Source organism: Canis lupus, chromosome 2 (genome assembly GCF_003254725.2).
Source record: "Canis lupus dingo isolate Sandy chromosome 2, ASM325472v2, whole genome shotgun sequence".
NCBI lineage: Eukaryota > Metazoa > Chordata > Mammalia > Carnivora > Canidae > Canis > Canis lupus.
The window spans coordinates 47,904,835-47,931,975 of NC_064244.1; the positions used below are offsets into that span (position 1 = coordinate 47,904,835).

The 27,141-nt window shown below is 36.1% G+C and overlaps 1 pseudogene; it reads left to right on the top strand.

The window, feature by feature from the left end:
- LOC112659761 (stAR-related lipid transfer protein 4-like) overlaps positions 1–26,876 on the top strand; it is a 222,725-nt pseudogene extending 195,849 nt beyond the window's left edge.
- Positions 26,877–27,141: the final 265 nt, after the last annotated feature.

A 27,141-nucleotide genomic window follows, 5' to 3' on the forward strand; every position in this document is an offset into this window, starting at 1 on the left:
TGACATGGGACTTGATTCAGGGTCTCCAGGATCACGCCCTGGGCTGCAGGCGGCGCTAAACCGCTGCGCCACCGGGACTGCCCTTGTCATTGTCTTTTTAAACATGTGAACTAGATATAATTAATCCATCCCTCTTTCCCAAAACTTTCTTAGCTCTTGCTATATGACACTCTCATTACTAAGGATATGCTATTGACTCTCTTTAGATGGTAGGATAAGTACCATTTTCTCAGCTTTAGATACAATTCTGATCCCATAGGATAAATCCTCACACCAAATCTGTTTACTCAATATTTAAGTCTGGTAAATCTGCAATCAGTATGTTACTAGTCCAGTTCACCAACCTTCCCAAAACCTATTGAATTGTGGAGGTACTTTAGGTCTTAAATTGTATAGGTACTTTTAGGGCTTATGTAAATTGAATTGTTATATGAGTACTCGGCACTTTAGAGAATTAAAGGAACTTTTTAGATTACCTTTTTTTGGGTATAACATCCCATTATTCAAATTAAAGACAGTCTGGTGCATGTGGTTTAGATATTGACTTTGAAGGTAAAATATTGTTTCATACCTATAGACCAGCTTGTTGGAACAAGGTGTCACCAAAAATAGTGGTGACATCTGCCGCTATAAAAATTGGGAGGATTAGAAGACTCTAACACATTCTCCCTAAAAACTCTAGCCAAGTCCTGAACAGTTCTTCAAGATGGTCAAACTGTTCACTATACACTAACTGTTCACTCTCTTTTATGGAAGTGGAATTTCTATAATTTTTAACCACTGATAAAATGTAGTAATAAAATTTCAATGTATTGACAGAGGGATAGTAAACATTAGTTATTATTGTCAGAGCTTTACCTCAAATTTTTGAACCCCAGAAGCTCAGTGTGTGTCTACATGATGCTAACGTTGCTCTCTCTAATCTCTACAAAGACCATTTAGAATAAAGAGATTGTAGCTAATTGTAGCCTAAAAATAGGAACTGGAAAAGTTAAGTAAGGCCTTACATGTACATAAATAAGTACATTTATGTAGTTTGACATGAATAAACAGCTTGGGAGCCCAGGAAGAATATAGTAAGGTCTAGAGAAACAAATAGCCATGGTGAATATGGCCTCATGATTTTCATGATATTTTCATGATTAATATCATGAAGTAAGATGAAGAATGCCTCTGACATGTCACCTGAGTTTCTTATTAGTTAAAATCAATGCATAATATTTGTTCATCCTAATTGGATATAGTCTCCTTACTGGGTAGCTATACCCAGGAAAAAGTGGAACTCCTTCATTACTAAAAAGTTACACTAAAATAAGTGGAAAGGTAGAAATCTTAATACCTGAATTACACAGATTAAATGGGTCTGCTTTTCCTACCAATGTGACTGACTATATCTCCCTGGAGGCATAAATAATAGGACTTGGGAATTTTAAAATTCTGTTGTCTGCTCTATCTATATTGATGGTCCAGAAGTCATTACAAAAAAACATTAAACTAATTAGGTTTAGAGAAAGTTGGGTTTTTTTTTTTTAACCTTAAACATATAAATAACCTAAGCAACTGAGAAGATAGACTCATTTTTATAACCCTAGATATAGCATTTATTATTGCTGCATAACAAGTTATCTTAGAAATAGTGGCATAAAAAACTAATTTGCTCACAGATTCTGTAGGTCAGGAATTCAGAAAGAGCACAGTAGGGATAGCTTTTCTTTGCTCCATGATATCTGGATTCTTGGTTGGGAATACTTAAAGGATGGGGGTAATGACTCAATTGCTAGAAGTGAAAATAACCCCCAAACTCATTTATTTGCATGTCTTCCACTTAGGATGGGAGGACTGCTAACTAGGATACCCTCTGGAAGCCTCTGACTGGAATACCACTATGTGGTCTCATCATGTAACATGGTTTCCTCACAACATGGCAGACTTAGGGGAGTCAGACTTCTTACATGGCAAGTATCCCAACAAACAAGGTGGAAAGTACATAGCCTTTTATTACTGAATGTTAGAAGTTGCAGGAGTCACATCTGCCACAATATTTAGTTTCTTAGTCACAAGATTTAAGGCCAGAGGCCATAGACTCCACCTCTCAATCAGAGAAGTATCAAAGCTCCGTCATAGGTAATATATTGTTGGGAGATGCTGTTGGGATATCTTTGAAAAATAGAATCTGTAAAACCTAGACTAAGCTTATTTAAATTATGTACCCAGAGAACTACGAGGCTGAGAGCCCTCAGCTCAGGATGAGTTCAGATAGCAGCCCATGTATATAATTATAGTGATCCTTTAGTAGGGACAGAGTGTAAGTACAAAGCCTCCTGGTGGCAATCCCCAAGGGTGGTATCCTCAAGAATAGACTATAATTTCTACCCTTTCCCATGTATGAGGTAAAGGAACTACCCCCCCCCCCCCAATTGAGTTTCTAGTAGTCAGAGAAGGCTGACCTCCCCCTTATTGTATAATATACTCATCAATTAGCCCCATCCATATTTCCTCATTGGAAATCCTGAACAAGATTTAGAAAAGAGTAAAACTGATTTTGTGATCTTCAAGGAAGATCTACTTCCTTTTCTACTTGTGCAGTGGGAGATGGAGTATTTTTCATCCCTGAAGCAGTGAGCAGGGCTTTAAAGAATGAGTATATCCCTAAGAAGGAGAGATGAACACTTTTCCACATGGCTGTATTTGTGGGTTGCAGAACCTAAAGGCCAACTTTTTTGGCATTGTGAAAGGAGAATGTGTTGAAAGGGTTTTTAGGAGAGCCTTTGGAGACAATAAAAACATGTTACTTGCTTAAGGAAAAGAGATTGGTTAATATATGTTCCCTGAATATTGGACGAGCTATGAACTTAGAAACTAATGCTAAGTTTGAAGTAGCCTGTGCCAGAAGGGGGCTTGAAGAGTCCATGGTAAGGAAAGCCTGAGAAGAATATAGAGGAATGAGCACTACATCTCTGTTCCCTAGTCTTGAAAGGGTGAGCAAGAGCATCAGTGTTGCTGTGGCTCTGCATGAAAGTGAGTGGTAGACAATCCTTGGATTGATGCTCATCATGTGAGAAAAAGCTCTCAGCCTTCTAGGCTTTGCTGGTTGTGGATGGGGCTGAAAACTCATAGAGGGCTAGAATACTAAGTGAAGAGAGAAAGGAAGGATGGTTAATATGTGAAAAGAGATCCTACTATAACTGTCTAAAAAGAAATTGACTTTAGCCATAGGTACAGGCCTAGTTAGGACTGAGGGATGAGAAAAGATGAGCTTTGAAACAAATTGAGGAATGAAGATCTGAAATAAACCTGTACTAAATTCTATAATGTTTTAGACTCTAACTTCCTGAAATGAGGCTTCGTAACCAAAAGAGACAGAAAAGTTAAGGAATCTGGTCAAGATGTCATTGAAGAATCTGATACTTAATGGAAGGAAAAGTTCATCAGGGCACAACTGGAAGTCAGTTATTGGAAAAACAAATGCTACTTGTTTTTTACCTAAAATGTTGACTCCTCGGTGAACTGGTTTCAAGCATCTTGACTCTCCTTAAAACTCCACATACCACTTATTTTTGAAAATAATATCTGCATAGCACAGATTTTCCTTAACAAAGGAATATTATTTAAATTTTAGGTGATTTTTTGTCTTAGATTTTAAGTAGTCTATAGGCCTAAAGCAATGTCAGCTCTAAAAGGTTTAAGAATGATGAACACATGGAAATCCAAGCTCCAGAGAATACCAGTCTGGTGGTGCCAGGGCCTTATCAGCCTTAAGGCGGTATGAGACAGCTAACACTTAAATGTCACATAATGAATGCTGGGAGTTTGAGAAAGCAGGGGAGTTGAGCCTTTTTTAGAAGACTAAAATGTTTAGCCAAGGTCAATTTCAGACAACTATGCTGCCCTCCTGCTCTGAGGAAGGCAAGCTAACATAGTGCCCCCTGGAGACCAGGTAAAGGAATTATAGCCTAAATTACAGATGCCTGGCCATTTGTACCATCAAGGGTCAGTCTCCATCTAGTTTAATTGTTCCATATATCCAGTTCTCTGCAGTGATCCTTACTGAACATCCTTCTCCTTTGAAATTTTCTCATAAGTTGATGTTCTGCTAATATAATTACTAATTTATTTTTTTTTAAATTACTAATTTCATCTGAGATTTTGTAATACCCATGGTCTTAATTAGCAGAATAACTTTTCCTCAAGTACACAGAAAGATCACTATTAATTTGCATCTGGAGTGGCTGGGACTTTTGGTAGAAAATGTGATTGTTCTTTTTCTGATTGAATTTATTTATTTATTTATTTATTTATTTATTTATTTATTATTTATTTATTTATTTATTTATTTTTACTAGCAAAAGAGAGAGTTACAATGGACTCATGCCTATCTTGGCTAAGATCTCCCATGACTATGTTGGGTCTATCCTGGGCCCACTCATAGAAAAATGAAAATCAGACTTACTATATTATATTTGTTATTAGAAGTCTACAAACTTGAAAGAATTGGAGGACTATCTTTGTAATTGTGAGAGAAGTCAGAGGTTTGGTTAATAATAATGTATCAATGTCATTGTCTTTGTTTTGACAGCTGTAATATGGTAATATAAAACATTAGTAGTGTGGGAAACTGAGTGATGGAGACATGGGGAACTCCCTATACTCTCTTTGCAACTTTTTTGCAAATTTAAATTATACCAAAGTAAAAAGTTTATTTAAAAAACTGTGAGAGGGACGCCTGGGTGGCTCAGTGGTTTAGTGCCTGCCTACAGCTCAGGGCGTGATCCTAGAGTCCCAGGATCGAGTTCCGCATCAGGCTCCCTGCATGGAGCCTGCTTCTCCCTCTGCCTATGTCTCTGCCTCTCTCTGTGTGTCTCTCATGAATAAATAGATTTTAAAAAATCTTAAAAAAACAAAAATTTGTGAGAAAAAATAATTTTTAATTAGTGTTCTAAATCTAGCCAAACTATCAACTCTGAAGACAAAATCAATATATATTGAGATACTCATTCGGGCATTGAGCAGATATTGTTTGAGTGCCTACTAAACTGCCAGGTAATATTCTACTTGGGAATTCTGGTGGGCAGACATAAATCTTTGGCTTCATGAAGGTTATATTCTAGTATGGGAATCATAAAATAAGAATAAAAAATATGCAGCGTGATAGAAAGTAGTATGATCAAAGGCAAAGCCAGGTAGGAGGGATTGGAAATATTGGAGATTTACAGGTGTTGTAAGAAAGGTCAGGATCAATTTCACTGACTGAACATTTAATAAGGACCTGAGGAGACAAGGAGCTAAGTCCTGCAGATATCTGAGAAAAGAGAATCCCAGGCAACAGCAACAGCAAGTACAAATGTCCTGAGACAGAAATGCATCTGCATTGTTCAAGAAGGAGTAGGAGGCCAGTTTGGCTTAAAGAAGAGTGAGAAAAGGAGGCATCCATGGTAAGAGATGAGGTCAGGAAGATAAGGGAGGAAGGTAATTCAGTTAGAATCTTGCATGTCTTTGTAAGGATTTTGGCTTTAACGTGTATTTTTTAATGTAAGATTCAAATACAATTTATAGAAGAAAAACTTGATAAATTCATCGAAGTTAAGAATTTCTGCCATTTGAAATACATGTTAAAAGAATGACAAGGTAAGTCATGGGTAGGGCGAATGTATTTGCAAATCAAATATCTGATGAGAGAGAGATTTGTACTCACAATACATAAAGAGTTTTAAAATCTTTTTTTTTTTAATTTTTATTTATTTATGATAGTCACAGAGAGAGAGAGAGAGAGAGGGAGAGAGAGAGAGGCAGAGACACAGGCAGAGGGAGAAGCAGGCTCCATGTACCAGGAGCCTGACATGGGATTCGATCCCGGATCTCCAGGATCACGCCCTGGGCCAAAGGCAGGCGCCAAACTGCTGCGCCACCCAGGGTTCCCAAGAGTTTTAAAATCTTGATAGTGAGCAAGACAAACTAACTCCCTCCAAATGGGCAAAAGTTTCAAAGAGACATTTTCCCAAAGAATATAAATAAATGATGAATAAGCACTTAAAAAGATAGATACTCACTATCATCATTCACCAAGGAAATGTGATACAATACCATTCTCTGTTTTAGATACCACTACATATCTATTAGAATGTCTGCAATTAAAAAGACTAATGACACCAAGTGTTGATGAAGACTTGGAGCAACTGGGATTCTAATATGTCACTGTGGGAATTTAAAGTGTGACAACCACTTTGGAAGATAGTTTGGCAGTTATTTGAAAGACTAAATATATACATTACACTGTGACACAGTCACTTCAGTCTTAGCTCTTACCCAGAGAACTGAGAGCATATGTCCATGCGCAGACTTGTACTCTTCATTGCTGTTTATTTGAGTGCCAAAAATGAAGCATTTCAAATGACCATAAAGAGGGGGAATTTATCCATACAATGGAATATTAATCAGTAATAAAAGAATGAGCTATTGGTATGGGCAAAAATGTGGATGAATGTTAAAATAACCATGCCTAATAAAAGAAGTTCAAAGTGTCCTCATGCCTTGAAACCTAATGGAATTTGCCTTACTGTGTTTGAGATGTGTTGGAACCATGATTCCTTTGTTCCTTCTAATGCCTCCAATTTGGAATTGGGAATGTAAGTCCTCTATCTGTCCCACCATTGTATTTTGGAAGCAGATAACTTCTCATCTTTCATAGGTCCACTGATAAGAAAAGAATTTTACACCCTAAAGAACCAAAACCCAGAGTCTCGCCGTATCTGAGTTAGATGATTTAGAAGGTGAGATTCGGGACTTTTTGAACTGGTGATAGTGATTATTTAGATGAGATTTAGGGCTTAGAGTTCATGCTAGAATGGGTTAAGACTTTTGAGAAAGTTGTAAAGGAGAGCATGTGTTTTGTATTTGAGAAGGATATGAATTCTGAGTGACTAAATGATGGACTATTGTTGGTTGAATTGTGATTTCAAAAAGATAGATAGAAGTCCTCACCCGAGTATTGGTGAATGTGACCTTATTTGGAAATAGAGTCTTTGCTGGAATATCCAATGACCCATACCCTTACAAGGAGAGAGAGATTTGGGGACAAGCAGAGATAGAAGATACAGGGAAGAAAACCATGTGAAGGCAGAGGCAGATACTAGAGGTAGGCTGCCAAAAGCCAAGCAACGTCAAGGATTCCAGCATCAGAAGCTAGAAGAGGCAAAGAGGGAATAATGTTTAGACTGCAGAAGGAGCATGGCCTTGTTGACACTTCTGATTTCAGACTTCTAGTCCTAGACCTGTTAGAGAATAAATTTCTTTTTTTTTTTTTTTAAGACACTTGGCCAGTAGTCATTTGTTATGGCAGTCCTAGGAAACTAACACAATGTAAGATTCCATTCGTAAAAAGTTCTAGAAAATACAAACTTATCTTCAGTGACAGAATTTAGATTAGTAATTGAATGGAAATATGAGTGAGGAGGGGCAGGGGGAAGTAGGCTAGGGATGGAAGGGGGTAGGAAAGGTTTACAAAGTGATCTAAGGAAACTTGTGGAAATGAGGGGTGTGTGTATTATCTTGACACAGTGATGGTTTCATGTGTGTATGAATATATCAAAATTTAGCAAAGTGTACCATGTAAATACATGTGCAGTTAATTGTATGTCAGTTACACTTTGATTAAAATGGTAAAAAAAAAAAACTCATTTCTGGAGACTAGGATTAGGTTTGGAATGGAATTGAGTGAGGGCTGCTGAAACAATAACACAGAATCTATTTTCCTTCTTTTATCAATGTTTCAGTTTCTTTCCCCAAGAAAAAGAAAGAAAACATTGCACTTTGTTAAGTTCTTAGAAATTAGCTCTAAAGTGGATTTAAGTGAGTCCACGTTAATCTCCCTTGGGCACTTTTGCCTTTGTCCACTTAGGACAACTTTATCCTAATGTTTTGCTTTGGTTGTGTTCTATTCTCCCTTTTATCAAGCCCAGTAATTGGAAGTCTGCTTGAAATTGCATTTGTATTATTTGCCTCATTTTCTGTGAGAGACATTTTCCAATGCACTCTTAAATGTTTTTAGGTGTAATTCTGTTGGTAGAAACTTTGTTGTAACAAGTGTCTACTTGTGCCAACTATTTTACTCTGCTGTGGGGCAGATGAAACTAACTAGCTTTCTATTTTTCTTTTTTAAGTTTTGATTGATTGATTGATTGATTTATGAGAGAGAACACACCCACATGCCAGTTGGGGGGAGGGGCAGAGGCAGAGAATCTGGAGCAGATTCCACTCTGAGCGTAGAGCCTGATGAGGGGCTTGATCTAACAATGGTGAGATCATGACCTGAACTCAAACCAAGAATCAGATGTTTAACTAACTGCACCACCCACGCACCCCTAAGTAGCTTTCTATTAAGGCAAGGTAAGAGCTGGGAATAAACCTCTAAAAAACACATTTTCTTGACCCGGTTTGGTTGTGCTGGGTCACTTATATGCACTAATGGTCTTTGCAAAAGATCTTGTGTGATTTGATGATGTGTGATTGGTGAAAAGGAGGCAACAAAAGGGATTTAAAGCTTCGTTGTATTTTGCATTGTTGAACAGTTTCCCTTTATAACCTTTAATGACAAAAGTCTTTGGTTCTCTGATTTCCTGGCTATTCATTTACAGTTTCTTTTTGTACGCCTCTTTTATTATTCTTTTCCTTTCTTTTAATAGTACCTCTGTACCTTTTTCCTTTGGATGACATCATATAAATGATTGAATTAATGGCTTCAAGCATAGACTTACTAGGCCCTGTTCTACTGCCTTACACTTGTACACAAGAGTTGCCTAAAAGGTCTTTCCGTTTGCATGTCCCACCTCCATGTAGTGAGACTCACTCATCCTTCCAGTATCCACTCTGTAAATCTGAGCATTGTAGCAGTTTCTGCTCCTCTCTCCCTTCACTGGCAATACTTTATGGTCTTTTACTTTGAGTATCTCTTACTTCTTTCCTTTCCAAACCTACCATGTCTACTGCATTTCAATCACACATTACAATTCAATCGCTAGGTTGTAGACTGCTACCTATAATCTTATTGCCTTCTAGCAACTTCCATAGAAATATCTTTTCAAAATGGACATAGGATCTGTTGAAACCTTTCAATGTCCTCCACAATGTTCCCGAAAATTTCAAAGTTCTCAGCTTAACCCATATAATAAAGCCCCAGTCACACTTCTAGCCATATTTCTGATGTTTGCTATACAGTTTTGAAAATACCGTATTACCATTTTATCAAGTTAAGGTATTTCTCTTCTTTTACTAGATATTTTTTTTTGGTTTATATATTGAGTTACCATAAAATGTATTGAATTTTATTGAATGGTGTTCCTTTGTCATTGATGAGATCCTATTATTTTCTGCCTAATCTGTTGTGATAGTCAATTAATTGGACTTTTAAAAAATTGAACCAGCTTTGCATTCCTGTGTAAAAAAAAATTTTTTTGTGGTGTATTATGTTTTAAATAATCAGCTTTTGGCTTACCTATATGTTATTTATGATTTGTGTATGTATTCATGAGTGAGATTAGTGTATGATTTTCTTTTCTCATATTGTACTTATCTGGTTGTGGTATCTAGTTCTATTTAGCCTCATAAACATTTTCAGAAGCTGGGAATCTTTTTCTTTTTTCATAAAACTCTTTGGTAAGCTTTGTAAATTAGAATGATCTATTTCTTGAAAGTTTGGTGGGAATAACCTGTTGGACTAGTTGGTCTGGAGTATTCTTTGTAGACATAGACATGTTTCAAACTTCTTATTCACATTATTTTATGTTTAATGGAAATAGAAGGACTATTTATTCTTGATTCAGGTTTTAGAAGTTATATGTATTTTTGTATTTTGACATCTCATCTGTATTTCATGTTTCTTTGGTCTATTAATAGAATCCCCTTACATTGAAATTTTTGCTTTATCTGGAATTAACCCTTTTTAAAATTTCAAATATGTTCCTTTGTGACTTCTGTTTTTTTCTTGGTAACTTTACCAGAGCTTTGTCTGTTTTACCAGTCTTTTTAAAGTACTAACATCTACTTTTTTAAAACTTCTCTGTTGGATCATCGTATTATATTCCATTAATATGTTAACTTTGCTTTTATCTTTATTATATTGCTCCATATGCTCTGGATTTATTCTTATTCTTTTCCTTATGTCTCAGTTTCAGTTCTTGGCTTTGTGAGCTTAATATGTTCATTTTTTTCTTTATAATTTACATATCTGGGTTTATATATTTTTTTAAATAAATTTATTTTTTATTGGTGTTCAATTTACCAACATACAGAATAACATCCAGTGCTCATCCCGTCAAGTGCCCCCCTCAGTGCCCGTCACCCATTCCCCTCCACCCCCGCCCTCCTCCCCTTCCACCACCCCTAGTTCGTTTATATTTGTATCTTATTGTGTGATTTCTACTTGTCTAACTTCCTGTCCAGTCCTATTTTTCTCCTTTCATACTTTCTTTAGGATTGATTGTTTTTTCTCATTCTACTTATTTTTCTTCTTCAGATTTGCAATTTATATATTATATTTTTATGCTTTAATGATTTACACAGAAACCACAATCTATCAACTTAAAAAGCTTAACCTTATGAAGTAATGTTAGGAATAAAACAGGGGACATGATTTGTAGGTTTATATGTAATAAGAAAAAAATGGTACAACTTTGTGGCAATAAATTAGTAACAGAATAAAATGGAAAATATTCTAGAAAAATATAATTTATCAAAACTTAGTTAAAAATAATCCACATATATTTACATACATTAAAGAATTGAATAGCAGTTAAAATTTACATATCAAAATATCAGCAGGTTCAGATGTCTTTCTAAAAGTAGTAACTCTGTCATACACCTGTTATCTTAAGATTAAATATAGCAAAAATTTCCCAACATTTTATTACATTAGTTTAATCTTTTTTTTCATTAGTATAATCTTAATATATAAAATTAGATGCATATAGTTAAAGAAAATAAAATTGTGGAGTCATTTTAAATATCTTTAAAAAGTAAGTACACACTCAAAGAAGCAATGTGTAAGTAACTTAATATGACCAAGTTGGATTTAACTCCGGAATACAAGAAAGAGATTAAAGCAAAAAAAAAAATATATATAAAAAATTACAATATTTTCAGGAAAAAAACTTAGAAAATTAACAGCAATTCATGAGGAAAAATTCACAGTGTATTAGGATTAGAAAATAATTTTTTCATCCACCAATAATCTAGGTCTACAGAGATAATGAAGGCAAATACTAACATTTCCTTTAAAATGATGAACCAGGTTATTATTTCTGTTAGCATTCCTTCTTTGTTATATTTTATTAAAGTTTGTAGCCACTAATCCTTTTGTTGATTTTTTCCTGCTAGTTTTTTGAGGAGAGTAGACTGAATTTGTCCTTTAATATAATTTCCTCAAGAAAGACCCATGTGAATAATATTTCCCTTCTCTTGAGAGTTAAAAATACTTGGAAGTATTTGTACTGGGTAGACACAGCTTGGATAGATTACTGATCCTTGGGTCATGCTATTCTCTCATTTTCTTCATGCTGCACCATACAGGTGATGTGCTGCTGTTCTTTGGTGTTGCTGCTGCGGAGGAGATAGTGTGGGTGCCGAAGTGATTTTCTTTTATTTACAGATGGCTTCTTTTTATTTTATTTTTTTTTCCTTTTTGGCCTGGATGCCAAAGGGATTCTCTCTTTATCTTTGAAGTCTAAGAATTTTCATATTCTCTTTCTTGTTTTTTACTATTTGGGTTCAATTATTTTCTGTACACAGAATGCCCTATTCATAGGATTATCATCTTTTCTTTTTTTCATCATCACCTTCCTGAATTATATTTTAAATATTTTGTTCTATTTAATGTCTTTTTTGAAGACCTCAGGTATCTGCATTTTCCTTTGCTTATTATTTCTATATCTCTCTAATGTTTAAAATCTATTTATTTTGTCTCTTTTTTCCTCAATCTCATTTGTGTCTTCTCTTCCTTACTGAGCTTTCCTTGATGTATTCCTTATTTAGTCTTCATTTCTGATGTGATTTGGTCCATTCTGTTTCAATTCTGAGTTCTGCTAGTTCCTATTTTATATCATGCACTTGTCGGGCCATCATCTCCTATTGTCTGGCACTACCTTTCCTTTTTTTTTTGTTTAAGATTTTATTTATTATTTATTCATGAGACACACACACACACACACACACACACACACACACAGAAAGAGAGAGAGGCAGAGACATAGGCAGAGAGAGAAGCAGGCTCCATGTGGGGAGCCCGATGTGGGACTCGATCCTGGGACTCTAGAATCACGCCCCAGTGCCAAAGGCAGGCACTAAACCACTGAGCCACCGAGGTGTTCCTACCTTTCCTTTTGTTTATGTATTTCTCCTCTAAAGATGAGATGACTTCAATTTTTGAATATTAATGTTGAGATATTGGTTCTCATAGCTTTACATTTAAATATGTTTGTTTTGGAAGAGCTCTATATTTACAGAAAAGTTGCAAAGATGGTACAGAGTTATCTGCTCTGTACCCAGTTTCCTCTATTGGTAGCATCTTACTTTACTAGGGTATAGGTGTCAAAACTAATGAACAAATATGGGTGCCTTATTATTATATAAATTTCATACTTTATTCGGATTCATTGGTTTTCCTAATATCTTTTTTTTTCTGTTCCAGAATCCTGTCCAGGATATCATTACATTTAGTCATCATGTCTATTTAAGCTCCTTGGGATTGACAGTTTCTCATTATTATGGTTAGTTTTTTTCCCCCATTGAAGTATAATAACCATAAAGTTTATATTATTTACAGGTTTACAATATAATGATGCAACATTTCTATATGTTACTCAGTGCTCATCATGATAAGTGTACTCTTTATCCGCTATACCTATTTCCCCTATCCTCACCACCCACCTCCCTTCTGGCAACCCAGTTTCTTCTCTGTCTTTAACAGTCTGTTTATTTATTTGTCTCTTTTTTCTTTGTTTTGTTTTTTAAATTCCACATGAGTAGAATCACATTGTGTTTGTCTTTCTCTGCTGACTTGTTTCACTCAGCATTATACCTTCTAGGTCCATCCATGTTATTACAAATGGCAGGACTTCCTTCTTTTATATGGCTGAGTAATATTCCATTGTGTGTGTACGTATACACCTACCACATCTTCTTTATCCATTCATCTATGGAGGGACACTTGGGCTGCTTTCATATTTTGGCTTTGGTAAATAATACTGCAATAAATATGGGAATGCATGTGTCTTTTGAAATTAGTGCTTTTGTTTTCTTTAGGTAAATAGCCAGTAGTGGAATTATTAGATTATAGGGTAATTTATATTTTTAATTTTGTGAGGACCCTCCATACTGTTTTCCACAGCGGCTGTACCAGTTTGCAATCCCACCAACAGTACACGAAGATTCCTTTTTCTCCACATCCTCACCAACACTTTGCTGTTTCTTGTGTCTCTAATTTTAGCTTTTTTGACAGGTATGTGGTGATTATCTCATTATGGTTTTGATTTGCATTTCCCTGTGGTGAGTGATATTGAATATCTCTTTATGTGTCCTTTGGCCATCTGTATGTCTTTTTCAGAGAAATGTCTTTTCATGTCTTCTGTCTATTATGTAATTGGATTTTTCTTTGTAGTCGTATAAGATATTTAAATATATTTTGAATACAACTCTTTATCAGATATGTTATTTGCAAATATATTTTCCCATTGAATAGTTTGTATTTTAGTTTTGTTGGTTGTTTCCTTTTCTGTGAAGAAGCTTTTTATTTTTATGTAGCCCAGTAATTTATTTTTGCTTTTGTTTTCCTTGCCTCAGATATATCTAGATATATATTGGTATGGCCAGTGTCAGAGAAATTATTGCTTAGGCTCTCTTCTAGCATTTTATGTTTTCAGGCCTCATAGTTCCTTAGTCTATCTTGAGTTTATTTTTGTGTATGATGTAAAAAACAAAACAATAGGTCTAGTTTTGTTCTTTTGCATGTAGCTGTTCAGTTTTCCCAGCACTATTTATTAAAGAGACTGTTTTTTTTTTTTTTTCCATTGCATATTCTTTCCCGCTTTGTTGAAGATTAATTTTGCTCTTTCCAAATTTTTTCTTTGGCTGATTTCTAATTTTCTAGTATTGTGTTTCGAAGAGATGCATGGTATGACTTCAGTCTTTCTGAATTTTTTGAGATTTGTTTTTTTTTGGCTTAATATATGATCTATTCTAGAGGATTTTCCATGTGCACTTGAAAAGAATGTCTTTTCCTCTCCTTTAGGATAGAATGTTCTGAATATATCTGTTAGGTCCATCTGGTTCAATGTGCTTTCAAAGCCATTGCTTCCTTGTTGATTGTCTGTTTCAGTGACTTATCCATTGATGTAAGCGAGGTATTGAAGTACCCTACTATTATTGTATTACTCTTAATTACTTCCTTTATGTTTTTTAATAGTTGCCTTATGTATTTGGGTGCCCCCATGTTGTGTACATAAATATTTACAATTGTCGTATCTTCCTGTTAGATTGTTCCATTTATGATTCTATAATGTCCTTCATTGTCTTTTGTTACACTCTTTGTTTTAAAGTCTATTAACTTTCTTTTCCTGTCCATTTGCATGATAAATGCTTCTCTGTCTCTTTACTTTCAATCTGCATTTCAATCTGCAGGTGTGTTTAGGTCTGAAATAAGTCTCTTGTAGGCAGCATAAGGACAGGGACGTGGGTTTTTTTTTTTTTTTTTTTTTTTTTTTTTTTTTTTTTATCCATTCCATTCCATCAGTCCATGTCTTCTGATTAAAATGTTTAGTCCATTTTCATTCAAAGTAATTATTGGTAGGTATGTATTTATTGCCATTTTGTTACTTGTTTTATGGTTGTGTTTGTAGCTCTTTTCAGTTCTTTTTTTTCCTAGCTCTCTTCTTTCACAATTAGTCGGGTTTCTTTAGCGATATACTTAGATTCCATTCTCTTTAATTTTTGCATATCTATTACTGACTTTTGATTTTTGGTTACCATTATATGGTTGTATATAATCTCTGTATAGAGAAGTCTATCTTAAGTTTTTTTTTTTTAAGCTTTTATTTATTTATTCATGAGAGACACAGAGAGAGGCAGAGACATAGACAGAGGGAGAAGCAGGCTCCTGGAAGGGAGCCTGACGTGGGACTCGATCCTGAGACTCCAGGATCAAGCCCTGGGCTGAGGCAGGCACTGAAGGCAGGCACTAAACCACTGAGCCACCCAGGTATTCCAATCTTAAGTTGATGGTTGCTTAAGTTTGAACCCATTCTTTGCTCTTCTTTCCCTCATGTTTTAGGTATATGGGTCAGACTTCCTTTTATTCTGTGAATCCCTTTACTGACTTTTGCAGATATTTTTACTGCTTTTGTGCTTCCTATTTTTTTCTTACTCTTACTATGGTCTTTCCTTTCTCCTCAGTCTTCTTTCACACTTCTTGTAGGGCTGGTTCCCACTTTCACATTTCTTCTAGGGCACGTTTAGTGATCATAAATTCTTTTAGCTTTTGTTTGACTGGGAAACTATCTCTCCCTCTATTCTTAAAGGTAGGTTTACTTGATAGAATATTCTTGGTTGCAAGTTTTCTCTTTCAGCTCTTTGAATGTATCATGCCATTATCTGTTGGCCTGCAAAGTTTCTGCTGACAAATCAGCTGATAGCCTTATGGGGTTTCCTTTTATGTAACTGTTTTCTTTTCTCTTACTGCTTTGAAAAAAAAGAAAACTTTCCTAATCACTGATTTTTGCCATTTTGATTATTATGTGTCTTGGGGTTGACCTCCTTAAGTTAATTTTTGTCAGGCATTCTCTGTGCCTCCTGGATCTGGATTTCTATTTTCCATCCCCAGATTAGAGAGGTTTTCAGCTATTATTTCTTCAAATAAATTTTCTGCCCTATTTTCTCTCTCTTCTTCTGGGGTCCCTATAATGTGAATGTTATTAGGCTTGATGGTGTTGCTGAGTCCATGAGTCTATTTTTGTTTTCTACTAATTTTTTCTCTCTCTTTAGCTTTATTTCTTTCCATTACACTCTCCTTCTTGTGACTAATTTGTTTTTTGCTCCCTCTAGTCTACTTTCTATCTAGTATATTTTTAATTTCAGTAATTGAGTTTTTTTTAATCTCTCATTGGTTCTTTCTAATATTTTCTCTTTGTGTCTCACTGAGGTCCTCTACTTTTTTCTCAAGTCCTATGGATATCATTATAACCATTATTTAAAATTCTTTATCAGTCATAATACTTATCTCCATTTCTTTTAGCTCTCTGCCTCTGGTTTTATTCTGTTCTTTCATTTGAGATCTATTCTTCTCTTTCCTCATTTTTTATTTCTCTGTGTCTGTATGTGTTAGAAAAGTCAGCTATGTCTCCTGCTCTTGGAAGTACTGGCATCATGAAGAACATTTCCTGTAATTCCCTGCAGTGATATGTACTCTGTCACTAGAACCTGGGTGCTTGGGGTGTCTTCTATGTATAGTGTGTGCACCCTAGTGTTGTGGCTGAACCACTTTTGCTTTTAGCCTTGTCATCTACAATGGCTTTTCTTTATCTGCTGTAGGTAGACTTTGGTCCATCTGGTCAAATGTCAACCTCTAGCCCATTTCAGGAGCTGCAGTCAGGCTGGTTTGTATGAGTATCTCCCCCTTTCACCAGGCCAGGGCTTGCACACTGCCAGGCTTGTAGCATCACTTTGGATGGGTTCTGGCTAAGTGCATATTGGAGAGGGAAGTCCATAGGAGAGCACCAGTGCAGGGCACACTGTGCCAACAAGGTGTGTGGGTCTGCTATGGCAGGAGACCTGCAAACAAGGCCTGGCTGGAGAAGCCAGATCCACAGAAATGTGTGTGGCAGGGCGTGCTGTTGACAAGTTAGGTAGAGAGTGTCCATGCTGCACTGGCTTATGCATTTGTCCATATATGGATGGAAATGGCATCTGCTGGGTCTTTTGTTCTTGGAGAAGTCTCCCAATAATCCCTGCCCCTCCAGCACATGCTTTGAGATTAATAAACAAATCTTCCTTCTGTATATCCAGCTGTTTTTCAAACTGCTGCTTCTATGCTATATCTCCATAGGGCTCCTGGTTGTGCTGCACCTTTAAGGGAAGGGACTCAGTTCCCTATTGCCCTCCTGGCTCTTCCAGAGCCTAAGTTCACTGATTTTTACAGTCCCATGTGTCAAGCCCTGCTGATGTAAGAACTCATGAAATTTTCCCCCTCTAGTTTTCTAAACCAAATATAATGGGGATTTGTCTTCCCTGTGTGAGTTCTTTTGCCTGAGGTGCCTGGTGTGAGGGTCTGTTTCCTTCCTCTCTCATTGCCTTTGTTGTCCTTTGATCCTGGAGACAGTCTCATGAGTCCATTTGGTCCCACCTGTGTCTTTTCTCTTCCTACCCTCTTTGATGTGGACTTTTCTCTTCATTTAGCTGTGGAGAATCTGTTCTTCCATTCTTTGGTTTGTTTTCTGGGTTATTTACACTGATGTGGGTGTTATCTAGTTGTATCTGTGGGATGAGGTGAGCACAGGATCTTCTTACTCTGTCGTCTTCTCCAGAAGTCTCCAACAAAGAATTGTTACTTATACTAAGAATTTGTAGAGAACTTCTACAAGTAAAAAAAAAAAAAAAAAAAAAAAAAAGTAGCAGGAGCTTCACAAAAGAGGATAGTCAAATGCCAGTAGACATATAAAAATATCATTTACTTCATAGGCCATTAAGAAAATGAAAAGCAAAACTAGAGTGAGATATCACTGCACAACTAAATTCGCTTAAATAAAGACAGAAAATACTAAGTATTTGCTCATATATGGAGCAATTGGAAATGTCATATGTTGTGGTGGGAAATAAACCAGTACAATTGGTGTGTGAAATTGGCAGTGTGTACTAATACTAAAACATCCATTACTCTGATCCTATAATTATACTTGTAGGTATATGCTTAACAGAAAAGTAAGTACAGATTTTCACCCAATGGCATGAATTTTCATAGCAATACTTTTGGTAAAAAACAAGAAATGTGGGAACTACTCAAATGTCTTTTAAGCACAGAATGGTTGACCAAATTGTGGTAAGAAATAAATTGTGATAAATTGTGGAGTGCTATACAGCAATGAGATTGAACCATTTACAACAATTACCAGAAGCTAGATAGCAAGTACTATATGATTCATTTATGAAGATACAAAGCCAGGTAAACCTAAAATATACTATTATGTTAGATGGTGGTTATCTGAGATGAAATGGGTCAGGGCAATGACAAGAAGGGAGCATACGCATGCCTCCTGGGATCGTGTAATATTTTCTGTCTTGATCTGCGTGCTACTTACATAAATTTGTTCAGTTTGTAAAAATTCATTGAGTTTATGCTTATGATTTGCATACTTTACTATATTATTATTATTATTATGTAAATATTAAAAAAACCCTCTTTATGGTAATCTATCTAATATCTATGTGATTCGAAGCAGGAAGTCTTTTCAACCTATCACATCTGTCGTATTACCAAAAGTCACAATACCCCTTGGGTACCTTTCTCCTTGGGCACCATGTTGGCTTATTCCAGCTCTTTGAGACAAAGAACAGAATACATTAGTGGTTTCTAAACTTGCCTGTATATCAGAAGACCTTGAGGGGATTTTAATAAAATCTAGATTTACATTCTTGGGTAGACCCGGGGAAGCTATAATTAAAAGTTTTTTTTTTTTTTTCAAGAAAACTTCATATACAGACAGATTTTGAGACCTAGATTAAACTACTCTAAGGAGTCCCAGGAGATTCATGAGGCATAATGTTAATTTATAAATACATGGGTCTAATTTTGACAAAGTTTTGACCTTGGTTATGTCATGCTTTTTTTGCTGATGGAATCCATATTAAATAGATCAAACTTAACTTGTTTTGCTAGCATCACCCTAATAAGTCAGATCCTTTTGTTAGAAAAAATTTCAAATTTATAATCAAGTTAAATTACATAATCTCTTCAAACCATGGTTCCTACATTTGTAATTGGAGGATAAGACCTATCTCATATAGTTGTTATAAGGATTAAATGGAGAAAACATTAAATCGCTTAGTGAAGATAGTGTATGGTACATAATAAATTTGCTGGATGAATTTAAAGAATCTCTATAAAAGTGGCTTTTCTCAGTCAAGTCAGAGCTCTTTCTTCAAATAAGGCTGTAATCTGAATACCAAAATGATGCAGCTGCCCACTGGCATTAGGCACATCTTTAAGCTGTTTATTCTAGTCATGGTACTATAGTAATGAATTTGCACTCATCAGCCACCATATCTTCATGTTCCTGTTCTGGATCATCACTACATGATGCCTGGCATTTTAGTGTTATTGGGAGATTCCAGAGTCCGTGGACATGAGCAAAGCCATTCTTTTCAAGTGCAAAATTAAATCTCTTCTTCATTCTCTCTTAGCATCATGATTTAACCAATGAGCCAACCAGCCACAGGGAATTAATTTAACAACAACCATGTAATTGATATGAAATGCTCCACTAATTTAGACGACCAATTTAGTCACATCTCCCTAATTTTTTCAATTAATCACTTCAGTACCCACCTTCCCTATTTATCACACAGCCACAAGTTGGAAACCCCAACTCTTCCTCTTGGGGTTTCCCCTTACCCTGAATTTGCCTAAGAACTTTAGAGTCTCACACAGCCACAAATTTTTTGCGCCAACCTGAAAAGATCTTAGGGTCTTCCAGTCTAAGGCCATGGCATCTGTTACTACATGGTGGGTGTGACTTCTGAGTTTAGTCTTGCTGTTGTGGAATTAGTATGGAGTCACTGATATTGTGACACCTATATAATCCAGAAGCCTGTAGAGTCTATTGTGTTCTTTGAAGATGGGTAATCATTTAGTGCTAAGCTGTTCTCATGGTTCATGGTAGTACTGAGACAAGATCACTTAAGTATTTTGGTCCCTTCACAGATCTAAAGCCACTGTCTTCTTTCCCTATATAAAAGTCAATTCTCTAAGTCCAGAATATCTGCTATTATTTCTGTTCTCCAGACTGTGGTTCTACTCACTCAGCCTTCTAAATAATAGAGTCTAATTTTTATGACTTTAGGAGTTCATCTTTATACTTTCTGTATTCATCTTCTAGTAGCTATGACACTCAAGGAGGGGAATTTGTCCTGCTGCTTCATCATACTTTATACTCTACGGCTTGCCTTCCATATGTCCATGTTCTCCTCCCAAACCTGTCTCTTCTCAAAATGGTAGATAGTGGAAATATTCTCTACCTTTCAGGTAAGCCACATTATTCACTTAGAGGATCTTTGTTCCCTACAAGATACATAGAATAGTATTCTCCATAATCAGTACATTTATGTCTGTGATTTCCAGCCTAAATTGTGCTGTCAAGGGGAGAATATTAACTTTACAGTTAGATTGAGTAGTGCTTGGTTTTTTTTGTTTTGTTTTGTTTAATTTTTATTTATTTACGATAGTCACACAGAGAGAGAGAGAGAGGCAGAGACACAGGCAGAGGGAGAAGCAGGCTCCATGCACCCGGAGCCCGATGTGGGATTCGATCCCGGGTCTCCAGGATCGCGCCCTGAGCCAAAGGCAGGCGCCAAACCACTGCGCCACCCAGGGATCCCGAGTAGTGCTTGGTTTTAACCAGTGGTTCCCAAACAGTAGTCCTCAAACCACTATCACTGGTATTACCTTTAGCACTACATTGGTATTAACTTTCTGGAAATGTAAACTCTTAGACTTCATCCAAGATTATAAACTGAGTTAGAAACTGGGGACAAATAGCAGCAATCTATATCAATCAGTTGGCTGGGAGATTGTGATCAAGGATAGAGTTTGGGTGTTGGGGAAGATCATCAAAAAGACATGACTGCTGGTTGACTTGAGAGTGAGACCTGGGCACTAGGAGGATCCTCACACCCCTCTTCCTCTTCTTGGAATATGAGTTCTACTTGCATTTCCTGTTCCCAGAAGTTGCCCCAAGGATATAGCTTTGAGATAGTAATGTGGAGTTAAGAACACCTACATGGTATACATGACTAAATGTAGTTAAGGCCTCTATATAAACTTTTAATGTTTGGTGGGTAGATACAAGCATCTACTCATCTTGTTGACACCCAAGATAACCTTGTATGTAAGTTCCATTTGCTTTCGAAAAGTGTCACCTACTAACCTCTAGTGGTCTGCCTCTTTCTTTGGTTTCTCCCAGTCTTCTGCATCCAGAGACAGTTTCAGATTAAACCCTAGAAGCTCCTCTGCAGTTTGCAAACCAACACTGGGAACTGCTGGTCTAGACAAAAACAAACTTTATAAATGTTTTTCAGATGGGAAGTGAAGAGCTAACTTCTATGTTCTTGCTAATGTCTTCTGAGTGTCAGCAGTTCTTCCAACATGAACACACACATCTCCTCTAGAATAAATAACAGTTGGTAGAAAATGTGTAGTACAAACAGGTTTGCTTCGAGTTTAAGAAAAATCTGTTCCTTTTGGTGGTCCTGAAATGTAGGCTCAGTGTTCTATATCTGGGATACAGGAGGAAGTGCTGAAGAAACCCATAGAACTCACTATGTTGTTGTTTAGCTTCCTGGTGCCTTAGGCTGGCTGCCTTCTTTGTAGGTTTCAGCATCTTCCTCTGCTTGTTTGTAGTGTTACGTCTGTAGTGTTTTTGTTGCAAGAGGACAGAAGTTGGAGGAATGGAGCTACTACCTCTTGGCAGAACTAGAAATTGTGTGAAGCTCTGGATGGTCAAGTCATCATGACCCTGTTGGAATGTTTCCCATCTTTTTCAATCTAGATATATTTTTGTTAATGGGATTAGGAATGGATATTTTGATCTATGCTGAGATAATTTGAGTTCGGATACATTATATAATATTACTGGGCAATAGGAATGATGAATTTTTAAGAACTTTGCTACTTGTACTCCATGATCTATTGTCAAAGAATATATTCCACCTGGGAAAATGTATCTTAAGAACAGAACAAAGAAAAACCCAAAGAAATAGTGACAGTAGCTGATTTTACTTCATCTAGGTGACAAACTCATGGCAAGGTTACACATCTTATATATGTACCTATCCATCTAACTCAGAAATAGAATTTCAAGATTCAGAAAAAGTTGGGAAGTACATTCTGTAGTGCGGTGTGCTTTTGCCACTCTCATTATTCTCAGAAATGAGAAAGAGCCTGAGGAGCACTTTTATACTTTTAGGTCTTACTTTCCACTTGAGCTGCATGGTTGGCATGAATTCAATCAGGAATAGATTTACCTGCAACAGATAAGAGCTAAAAAGGAGCCTGTGTCAGAACTCAATTAGAATGTTATAGTTTCATCATATAAATTACAGAAGATACACTTTCATTAAATTTTTTCAAAAATTATTTGAGAATGTAAATGCATATTCATTTTTATGATACTGGAGCCCAAATCTCATATCACTCATCAACCACTTTGTTTATTTTATTTCTTATTTTTTTTATTTCTTATTTTTTGTTTATTTCTTATTTTTTTTAAAGATTTTATTTATTTATTCATGAGAGACACACAGAGAGAGAGAGAGGCAGAGACACAGGCAGAGGGAGAAGCAGGCTCCATGCAGGGAGCCCAACGTGGGACTCGATCCCGGGTCTCCAGGATCAGGCCCTGGGCTGAAGGTGGCGCTAAACCACTGAACCACCTGGGCTGCCCTCTTGTTTATTTCTTAAACACTCATTTACTCTTCTATTACTTATGTGATTTAAATTAACCAAGCTGGTTGTGGGATTATATTGTGGATTCTATTATAACTAATGTACTTAATCTTAATCATTAGTACAACAAATTATGTGAACTCTGTGGTTTACTACTTTCTAGGCCTTTTGCATGATGTAGCATATGTTTTTTTTTTAATCTACTTGCATAGATATCTACAATAAAATGTTTCTAAAATGCTATATATACCCTGTGTAATTAAGATTTCTTTCTTTCTCTTTGATGTCAATATGCTAATTCTCTAGAATCTTTCTCTGTGTATCTGTAGCAATTTGAGGGCACTATGAGCTCTCTAGAAAATTAAAATTTGGCATGCATTTTTTGATATTAAACTTAAAAAAATCCATTGTGCAAGTTTTTGTTTTGCAGGAGTGTTTTAAAACACAGTTTTGTCTAATTTTAGGTTTCATGAATATAGTATCTCAAGGTATAATTAACAATCACTTGTTTGGGGAGCCCCAGAGCATCGGGGTTGCGGACCACCAGGAGTCCACCATGTTCCCGCCTCGCTGCGTCTCAGGAGAAAAAAATGGAAGGCCTGCCTGATGCTGCTGCTTTTGCAACTAGACTTAAAAACACTCTCATCCAATATCATGGCATCAGAGATGATAAGTGGTGAGTTGCCAAGAAAATGAAAGATACAACAATTTGGAGAAAACCTTCAGAAGAATTTAATGGATACCTTTTCAAAGCCCAGGGTGTTACAGATGACATTGTGAATAGTGTCATAGACCATATACACCCGAGTCCCTGTCGCTTGGATTGGGACAGCTTAATGACTTCAATGGATATTTTGGAACACTTTGAAGAGAATTGCTGTGTGATGCGTTACATTACTGCTGGTCAGTTTAGGAATATAATTTCCCCACAAGAGTTTGTGGGTTTCTCCTACACCATGGGCTACAAAGACGTAGGCTTTTGTCCTGTGGGCTAAGTGTTGGCTGGAGTGAAAAGAGACCAGGTTTATTCGTGGATTTCACCATCCCTGTGGCTGGTTCTGTGTTCCACGTAAAGACAATCGCCAGCAGAGTCTCTTGATGGGGCATATTCAGATGGATCTCTGTGGGATGATCCTGCAGTCTGCGGCCGACACAGCCATGGCAAGCACTTTAATCAGCTTCTATGCTCATTTAGGAAAAGCCCTACAGAAGGTATTACATGTCAAAACTCGTAGGACAGCCGTTCCCCCAAATCAACTTTCTCTCTCAGCCGCATGGCCTGTGAAAATCATCCTTTCCTCTCTTCTTAGCTGTAGAAAAACATGAAATGATTTGTTGGTTTATTTTATTCCTAAAGTAAATAGTTATTTAAGAGAGGCATCTCCTTTTTCTAAGACAGTTGTTTGCACACTGTTTGGTACAGTGGCGTGTCTTGTTTGACCTAAACTCTTACGAAACTGAACATTGCCTCAATGTGAATATGAAAGCACAAGTTTTATACTGTTAAAGTCATCTGTTATGGAGCTTTATGAACCTTTTAAAAGTTTTAACTATTTTTGGAAATTAAATATCAGTGCTTTACTTTTGGTATGCTCTATGAGTTGGCCAATATCTGGACTAAAGAGAAGAGCTCTTTATATTTTATAAAAGGTGAACTTCATTGTCAGTTGACTTGTACTACTTCAAATATTGAAAAAATCAGAAATAGAAGAATAGAGATAGTATAGGTGTAATTCAGATACAGTTGTTTTGATACCGAGATAACATTATTTTCTGGATAGCTTTAAAAGTGTATTTGTATCTTTCTGAGTGTTTATTTTGGAAGTCTTCCAAAGTGTTTATGCATGGATGAGACAGAGAACTGCCAAGTATGTGCTGGAGCCACCAACCCAATGGGTTGTATAAAGTGCTTGGTGATGTCCTATATTCACCAAAGCAAATTTTCCAGAAATCAAAATATTTTTTGAGTGTTTTCTTCAGGTTTCAGTTTTTTTTTTTTTTTAAGACAAGCCCTCGAGAAATAGCTTTTAATTCTGAGAAGTATCCAATATTCTGTAGGAAAATAATCAGATTTTTAGTCTTTCTCATTTCATCCATGTTCACGTTTCAGTTTTAAAGTATCGCTCCCCTCAAAGTGTTGCTGACTGCATCATACACATTCACTAGTGTTACATGACTCAGTCTGGAACTTTAACACATGCGTTCATACATTTGTCCACTTGCCTGGATGAATCATTTTATAAAACTGGCTTGGACTTTAATAGACCCCGTGACTCCATGGCTGCCTTAAATGAGCATTCCCAAATGATCTGAACCTTCCACATGATTCTGTTGCTTTTGAATAACCACCTGGTTGAGTTCCAAAACGAGACCTTGAGGCAACTTGCTGTATCCGTGTGGGTGTATTTATGCTTGTGTTTGGGCCTACATCTTGCAATCTGTCTTCATGTTCAGTTACACTGTCTAGGGTGGCGAAATGCCACCAGATGTCCAATTATGGAGCCTAGACTGGGTAAGGGATTTGTTACAAGATGGCCTGAGCTGGGTACCCCTAATGTGAATAAACTGTCTAATGTACAACAAAACAAAACAAAACAAAAACACAACAATCACTTGTTAAATGTTGTTAAAACATTTTTTTGTGTGTTATACTGTAGAACTCTTATCTTTCCAGTAATGGTGAGTGATAATAATCATGGTGCATTGCCATGGAATGCTCACCCAAGGCATGGTGTGCCAAGTTTTTATTGGGGATCAATCTTGTAGGCAAGGCTACCTACCTGCCTGCCTGAGCTTAGTGTCCAGCGCCACTAAGGGATCAAACTGGTATTCCATAGTTCAAGGTCCACACATAAGTAGAATTGTTAGTGGCCCACATTTAGTTAGTGGCCCAGGTAAACAAAGATACTCTTATCAGGCAGGATATTCCAAGGGAAAAGGGGTTACCTTCCAGGGGCTTGGCAAAGGGCAAAGCTTTCTTTGGAATATTAGAGTTTAGACAACCCAGATTTTGTGGAATTAATCTTTTATTATACAGTTACACTTATATGTTGAAAATCAAATACTTTAATGACTGTAACAAATCCTTTTGCAAGTCATATAGTTTCCATTTATTTTCTTTTAAATAATTGTGAGCTGATAGATCATTAAACTATTTTGCATGATGGCCAGGTAATAAATCTTTTTGCAAGTCATGTGATTTCTAATTATTTTCTTTTAAATAATTTAAATTCTTATAAGCACATAAATCATTAAAACTGTTTGTAAAATCACTATGTGGTTTCCAGTATAAAACTCTTTCTTTTCAGCTTAATTTTTATGTATGTGAGATTTTATGTGTCTATTTATGGAACATGATTATCAGAATAGAACTGGTCTTGAAAGTGTGTTATCTAACATTGGATGACACCAAATGGATACATGGACTAATTTTTAAAGTCTCATTCATCTCTTCAAAAGTGCATGTCCAATATTATATAATTAATATTTATTAAAAAGTTTATTATAATCATATAGTAGTATAGTTATAATTATAATTTGAGTATTTTTAACCCTTATTACAGCCATAGAAGATAACAAAGTAAATTCCAGTCACAAATAAGCATGATAGAATCGTTTATAAAATATTTTCAGATTTAAAGTTATAATGGGTAAATTTTGTGTTGGGAGTAGAATGAAAATATGAATTCAAGGAAGAAAATGAATATTTAAAATTTCTGTTGTAAGAGTTTGCGTAGTTTTTAGATGGATGACAGTATCATATTATGACACTATTTAGATTAAATTAGATACATTTAAAAGAGGTATATAACACTTTTATTTTTAAACATATATAATTATAATATGCCATAAATTTGGAAGATACTTCATAAGTCTCAGATTTCTACCTGTCTAGGTATTATCAGCCAAGTGCTCTATGCCTATTTTTCAGACATGTTTGTATAAACAGATGCCTTGGAAAAATGGACTCCAGTATAAATGTATTTATTATCCTTGCATTAAAGATAGAGACACCTTCCTCCTTTCCAAAGAGATATTTGCTTATATTTCAGGGTATTAAGGACAGCACCTCTCTCCAGAGGACATTGTGGGAAGATTTTCCAATAGTCCTGATAGAAGATCAGAGTCTCCAAATCTAAGGGTTCCCCTCCTGTAATACATCCCCAATGTGTGTGGAGGCAATACCCAGCCCTAGTTACATCATCATGTAGAAACTGGGGCTTGGGATAAATGGCAAGATAGTACCATTGCTGAAAGTAATAAATTGTCTAAATCCCTTTGGACTCCTTGATTCCTTACTGACTGACTGAATTTGTGGAAGTATGACGAGCCAGCCTTGCAGCTGCAACCGTAACACTGCTTAGATATTGCTTGACTTCTTGGTCACTTTGCAAGTATTTAAACATATAAAACAATTTAGAAGTGAACTTAAACATCAAAACCAGAAA